The sequence below is a fragment of the Cupressus sempervirens genome, chromosome 6 (assembly GCF_028749045.1).
Source record: "Cupressus sempervirens isolate cs-2001-9-10 chromosome 6, ASM2874904v1, whole genome shotgun sequence".
NCBI classification, from domain to species: domain Eukaryota; kingdom Viridiplantae; phylum Streptophyta; class Pinopsida; order Cupressales; family Cupressaceae; genus Cupressus; species Cupressus sempervirens.
This window is the reverse complement of record NC_143123.1, coordinates 389,093,689-389,100,859: the sequence shown is the minus strand read 5'-3', so window position 1 is coordinate 389,100,859 and position 7,171 is coordinate 389,093,689.

Sequence of the window (7,171 nt, the reverse complement as noted above, 5' to 3'; positions counted from 1 at the left end):
CTTGTAGAATCATAGACTTACAATCTTCGATTATATTATCTAGTGTTCAATTCATGCTTACTCCTTAACCGGCTAAATTCATAAATTTACATAAGTGCCAACAACATAATTATTCACATAGTAGTTGGTAACTAAAAGTTTTAGTTTAGAAAAAACATAAACTTGAAGTGCTTACATGTATGATAAACATTACTTAAACATTCCTTCAACAATTTATACACACAAAATACATAAAAAGTCTGCAAATAGATTTTGAGGAAATGAATGCTCTATCACTTTTGATGTTCCTTCTCTATTCCTATTATTAGTATTTTACCTCTGCAAGTTCTCTTCTATGCATACAACTATCTTTTCCTTCTATGCATATTTCCACCTTTAAATATTTCCATAGATATTTATCAAGTCCAACTTTGATCAATGCTCACATATAGTGACATATACAAGCACAAGGTAGAGGTTTTGGATGGCTATATGCCAGAAAGTGATGAAAAATGGAATTAAATTATGCACTAATAAACATAGGCAATTTTTCCTATAGTTAGGCGCTAAAGGAAAGGTTTTAAATAAATCCCTATAAGACCCTATCAGAACTATTGTTTTGACTAATTGTTGGCTTGATATAATAAAGGAAGCTAGAAATAAAATGAAAATCAATTCATACTTGTTAAATTAGGGCAATCTCAAATGCCAAAGGATATAAATTACTTTCACAACAATATTTAGACAAATATAAAAAACCCAATACACAAATAAGAGGATTTATGAAATAATTATTGGCAATGTCATATGTTCTTGAGCTTATAGAGAATAATGCTTGAGATACAGTTTTGTTGGTAGTTTCATTCCCAAATTATTCTATAAGTTGTGCTTTGTAGGGCCTAAAATTCTCCACTTGTTTCTCTAGTGTTAAATTATTTTGCAAATACAAAACATTAGAGCTAAATCCCTGGCCTCTCCTTATGTAAATCTTAAAAATTGAAAAAATTAGGAAAATAAATAGTGAAGAATGAGAAGTTCTAACCAAAGTAAGAGAAGTAGTGTCTGCATATCCTGAATTAGATGAACCAAAATTGGCACCTGTACATGCATGATATCATTTTATTTGATGTGATCAAAAGCAATGCATAGTTTAGTGATTATGTTCTTCCCATCACTTGACAATGACTACCAAGCCATGGATATCATCCCCTCTATGCTCTCATACCCATCGAGTCTTCTGGGTACCCAAATAGATATATAAATTTCATTGTCATCAACGATCTAGATGTATAAGTCAAAATCAAAACAGATATACAAATTCCATTGTTAGTATACTCTGTAACTCATTTCATTCCACTATAGTAATATGTAAAGGACCCTTTTTGACCTATTCTTTGATAAATTATGTACCTAGGGGTCCTAGGACCCCTAGGGACATATTATACATATTCTAATCATTCAAAAGGTGTCATATGATACCCTATGATGCCCTTTTCCCATTTCATGATGACATATGTCCCTCGGGGTCCTACGAGCCCTAAGATTTCATACGTTGTCATTGAATGGGTCAAAATGGTTCACAGGGTACCTTATGACCCATTTTGACCCATTCTATGACAACATATATCGTTAGGAGTAGTAAGACCCCTAGGAGTTCATATGTTGTCATGAAATGGGTCGAAAGTGGTTATAGGGTACCCTATAGCCCCACTATACTCAAGGACACATTATTTCCCCTTCGTGTACATCCTATTTATACTCAAAGACATATTATATATATTCTAATCAGTTGAAAGGGGTCATAGGATGCCCTATGACCCATTTCGATCCATTATACGATAATGTATATCCGTGATCGTCGTAAGTCCCCCAGGAGTCCATATGTTATCATGAAATGGGTTGAAAGGGGTCATAGGGTACCCTATGACCCATTTCAACCCATTCTATGATAACATATGTCCCTAGGGGTCCTAGGACTCCTAGGGACATATTATATATATTCTAATCATTTGAAAGGGGTCATAGGGTATTAGGATACCCTACGACCCCTTTTAACCTATTTTATGATAAAATATGTACCTAGGGGTCCTAGGACCCTTAGGGACATATTATATATTCTAATCATTTGAAAGGTGTCATATGATACTTTATGAACCCTTTCGACCTATTCTATGATAACATATGTACCTAGGGGTCCTAGGACCCCTAGGGACATATTATATATATTTTAATCATTCAAAAGGGGTCCTAAGATACCCTATAACCTCTTTTTTCCATTTCATGACAACACATGTCCCTAGGGGTCCTATGAGCCTTAGGATTTCATACATTGTCATGGAATGAGTTGAAAGTGTTCATAGGGTACCCTATGACCCATTTCAACCCATTCTACGATAACATATGTCCCTAGGAGTCTTAAGACCCCCAAGAGTTCATACGTTGTCATGAAATGGGTTGAAAGTGGCTATAGGGTACCCTATGACCCCTTTATACTCAAGGACATATTATTTCCCCTTAACATACATCCTATTTATACTCAAAAACATATTATATATATTATGATCGGTCAAAAGGGGTGATAGATACCCTATGACCCATTTCAATCCATTATATGATAATATATGTCTATGATCGTTGTGAGACCCCTAGGAGTTCATATTTTGTCATGACATGGGTTGGAAGAAGTTTCAACCCATTATATGGTACCATATGTCCTTAGGGGTCTTAGGACCCCTAGGGACATATTATATATATTCTAATCGTTCGAAAGGGGTCATATGATACCCTATGACCCCTTTTGCGCATTTCATGACAACATATGTGCCTAGGGGTCTTACGAGCCCTAGGAGTTCATACGTTGTCACAAAATGAGTTGAAAGAGGTCATAGGATACCCTATTACCCATTTTGACCCATTTTACGACAATATTTGTCCCTAGGAGTTAAATAAAAAATGAGAAAAATAATTAAAAATATAATTTAACAAAAAAAAGGGTTCAAATCCATACCTCTTCTCCGAACTTGAGAATTACGATGATGGGGAGGCATTGCTAGCATGTGGACGAGTTGTTATCAAAAAGAAATAATGTGTACATAGTCCTTGGGGCTGTAAAAAATAGAGAAAAGAAAAGAAATTGAGTGGAATGAGGAAATAAACTATGGGTTTGTGATTTATTAAAAAATTCTATCAACGCGATCGCATAGTAGCGTGATCACACTACCTCGACCTTTTTTAATTGCCCAATCCTATGGCTTGGTTCATGCAGAAGGTAGTGTGATTGCACTATAGTGAAATCACACTATGGCTTTCATAAGAAAAAAGAAAAACGTGTCATCTTTTTGGTACCACAACTTGGTGCATATGCCGATATATTTAGAATTACTATTCAAAGTGTTTTAAATCAAATTTTCAGACCAAGGATGAATCACGTCAAGATATGCTAAGAATGTTAGTAGCAAATTTGTGTATTGGGTTTTTGATTTTTGTCTAAATATTATTGTGAAAGTAATTTATATACTTTGGCATTTGAGATTGCCCTGATTTAACAAGGATGAATCGATTTTCATTTCATTTCTAGCTTTCTTTGTTATATCAAGCCAACAATTAGTCAAAGCGATAGTTTTGATAGGGTCTTTGTTGGTAAACAAATTGTCCTTTCAATTTAACTCTTAAGTGCCCAAATTTGTGAAAAACATGTGATTACAATAGTTGGAAAGTTGTTATGAAATGACTAACTTCCCTTGGAATTCTTAGATACAGCTCCCTATTGTAAAATGATTTGCAATGAATTATGTTTGCTTCCAAAACTAAAATAGGGTGTGTTCTTAACCTGAAAACAAGAAAGGTAAACCAAGCTAGACCTAAATAGGAACTAACTTAGGACAGAGTTGGTGTTTAAAGATTAGCTAAGTCTATGGATTCACACATCTTATGGACTCGCAAAGCTTAACAATTCAATAATGTATGCTATCTAAACTAATATCAACAAGAAATGGCAACAAAGATGGAAAGAATGAATTGAAAGAAAGAACAAAAGGGGATTTCTCTTTAAGTTATGATAACAATTTTATTATCTTCAGTTTACTATTTCAAAATAGGGGAATAAAAATCTGTTCATTTCTTGATTCAATTCAAACAAAAGAGAAAACATAAAACTGACATAAACAGAATGGAACATAAAATAATTGACACAAAACACCATTCAATTGTCTCTACAACATCAAGTATTTTACACCAAAAATTAGCTGACCTTTTATTAATCTTTCAATTTAGTACATATAGGATTCTAAGATGACCATTACAAAATTGGACTCAAATTGGTTCATCTCCTCAAAATCAACAAATGGAAAGAAGCCAATCCATCTATTAAAATAATTACATCAAAATATGAAAGGGTGGGATATGATTCACTTCGCCTTCTTTCCCTTTTCTAATTTTTCCTTATAAGCTTTGGTGGCAACAATGATTGGGATCAACTCTTCATGTCTATGAACGTGGACATTGGTGTATCTCAAGAGCCACTTAAAATGCTCTTGGGCTAAATATTTGATCACATTTATCTACTCCTACATCTCCTCCATAGCCACATGTACACCTGCTAAGTTTTTGGAGCTCGAAAACTCTATTTCGGTGATCATAAGTTTTCTCCGTCAAGCCATCTATGTAACTAGAGAAGTTCTTTTGCATGATGGCCACTTTGATGATCCCCTTTCTAGTCTAAGAATCTATATGTAGACCTCTTTAGAGTTCATAATCTATGTCTTGATCCTTTTTCACTTTGGCTTCTATTTCTTTAAGTCCTTCCTATGCCTCCAAGATCATCTTAGACTTGAATTGTATGCTCTAGAGCCATTCAAATAGAGGCTTGTCTCCTCTACGAAAAATCTTTACTTCCACAACTTCCTTAGCCTTCATGTGGATAATCATCTTCAGTGAGGAAATAAAATCTTCACTCTTAACCTTCTCTGTAGCTAAGATGGCTCGATTGGCTGAAATATTGTCCTTCTCTATTTCAAGCCTCAATATTGCATTGCCAATCTACTCTATAATTGCAATTCCTTCTAGCTTGAGTTTTCCACTATACTCTCTACCAATCTACCCAAAATGTGTTAGAATTCTTTAGAATAACTGAGAGGGGGGGGGGGGGGGGGGGGGGGGGTGAATCAATTATTCAAGGTCCAAATGCCCTATTAATACCTTTTTACTACTTTTAATGAATCGATACCCTTTTCATCTGTTCAAACTTAAATCAATCATATAAGCAAGTTACAGTAAATCAACATGCAAAGATAAAACACTCAAGATCAACACATGACACAATGATTTACGTGGAAACCCAATTTGGGAAAAACCATCAGTAACATGCTACTTGATTCTCACTCTTCTGAAGTGATGCCCTCTTAAAAGCCTGCCCTGTTAAAGGCTTACAACACACTGTTAAATGTGACCTTTTTAGAGGATTTCACCAAACTGTTAGGAATGGGCCTGGTTAAAGGTCTTTAGAACATTCACTTGGAATGTCACCCTGTTAAAGGATTTTTCTAATAGCTGTTAAAACAACCTAAGTCCATAGGATTTAGACTTACAATTACAATTGCTAGAAAGTAACAATAATGGTCTTTTGATCTGATATAACTTACAACATACTTTGCAGATTTTAGATCACACTTTCAGTTCAATCCTTATGCTTGGCTTTAATCTCTTTAGCTTTGACTGCTTGTCTTCCTCTCAAGCTTCGTCTCCTTGAGTCTTCTAACTCATTCTGTCAATGCAATCATCTTTGTGGTCGTCTATACAAATAGAATTTCTGTGCTATCTTCTCCTAGGCACATTCTTCAACATTTCATGCTTTTATGCTTGACCACTGTCTCTTTTTCCTTCTATCCCCTCTCGCTCTCTGCTTCTCTTATTAACTTATGTCTTCTTATATAAAGGTCTGATTTTCCTTTACCGCTCAATTCTCCCTCTTCAATTTTAGGGTTTCAAAATTGATTAGGTAGGATACAATGTATCTAGCCCATATATTGTTTTCTTCTTGAAACTTCGCCAGTTGTATCTAATTTTTTTTTTACATGGTGTTCTGTGCCACCAACTCATCATTCTTATCTTCCTTTTAATTCACAAATTTCTAGATAACAACCTTGTTGGGTTAGATCTGGCAAATCTTTGATTTCCTAAATAATGCAGCAACTTAGCATTATTGAGTTACTGGTGCTCGGCACCTCTGTGTTACTCGGCACCTATACTAGCTCGGCACTTGAACTTGCTCGACACTTGAACTTACTCGGCACTTGAACTTAATCGGCACTTGAACTTACTCGACACTTGAACTTACTCGGCACTTGAACTTGCTCGACACTTGATTCTACTCGGCACCACTCGGCATCTAAAGTTTAGTCGACATTAACTAGAACTTTCTTGGCTCTTACTAGCTTGCCCGACTCCTTCTCTCTAATGAACTTAGTTTGAGCTTTACAAAAGACTTAGTTAAGACCTTAAATCTTTGATATGTTTTAGTGTGCCCATTCTTTGAAGTATGTTATCAAATAAATTCTTTCATCAATGGCTTAGCTGATCCTTGTACTTCATTCCAACATCATAACTTCGACCTTTCTCTAGGTATTTTAGTTACATCTTATTAATTGCCTCCACCTTGACAATCAACTAATTGATAGTATTTGGATCACTAAAGCAATTGTCATCCCTGCAAGTAGCAAGTTTGACATCAATGACAAAACAATGATTGAGGACATTCTTTACTAGTTCCATATTTTATTCCAACAATCTCCCTCAACTTTTCTTATAATTATTTCAATCATTTCCAACAATCTCCCTATTTTACATTGATGGCAAACCAAACTGATCAAGTAATCAATTCAGTTACCACCAAGATTGTATACGTTGTCTTGCTGTATTTCACTACTGATCTCATATATCTCCCTCTTTCATATATATATATATATATATCCCTCTTTCTTTGCATTGATCAGTTTCCTTGCATATTTCTCCCTCTTTGACATAAATGCCAAAGATGTAGCATTTTTATCATGCAAAATATAAGCTTTGGCTTCTTGTTGTTTTTCTCCCTCTGTCACTATGCTTGTGACTGATTTGGAGTTTCTGTACTTGCTGTCATCCTTTGCATCAACCTATTAATATTTCAATGATTTATTCCTGTTGATGCAAGGTAGCT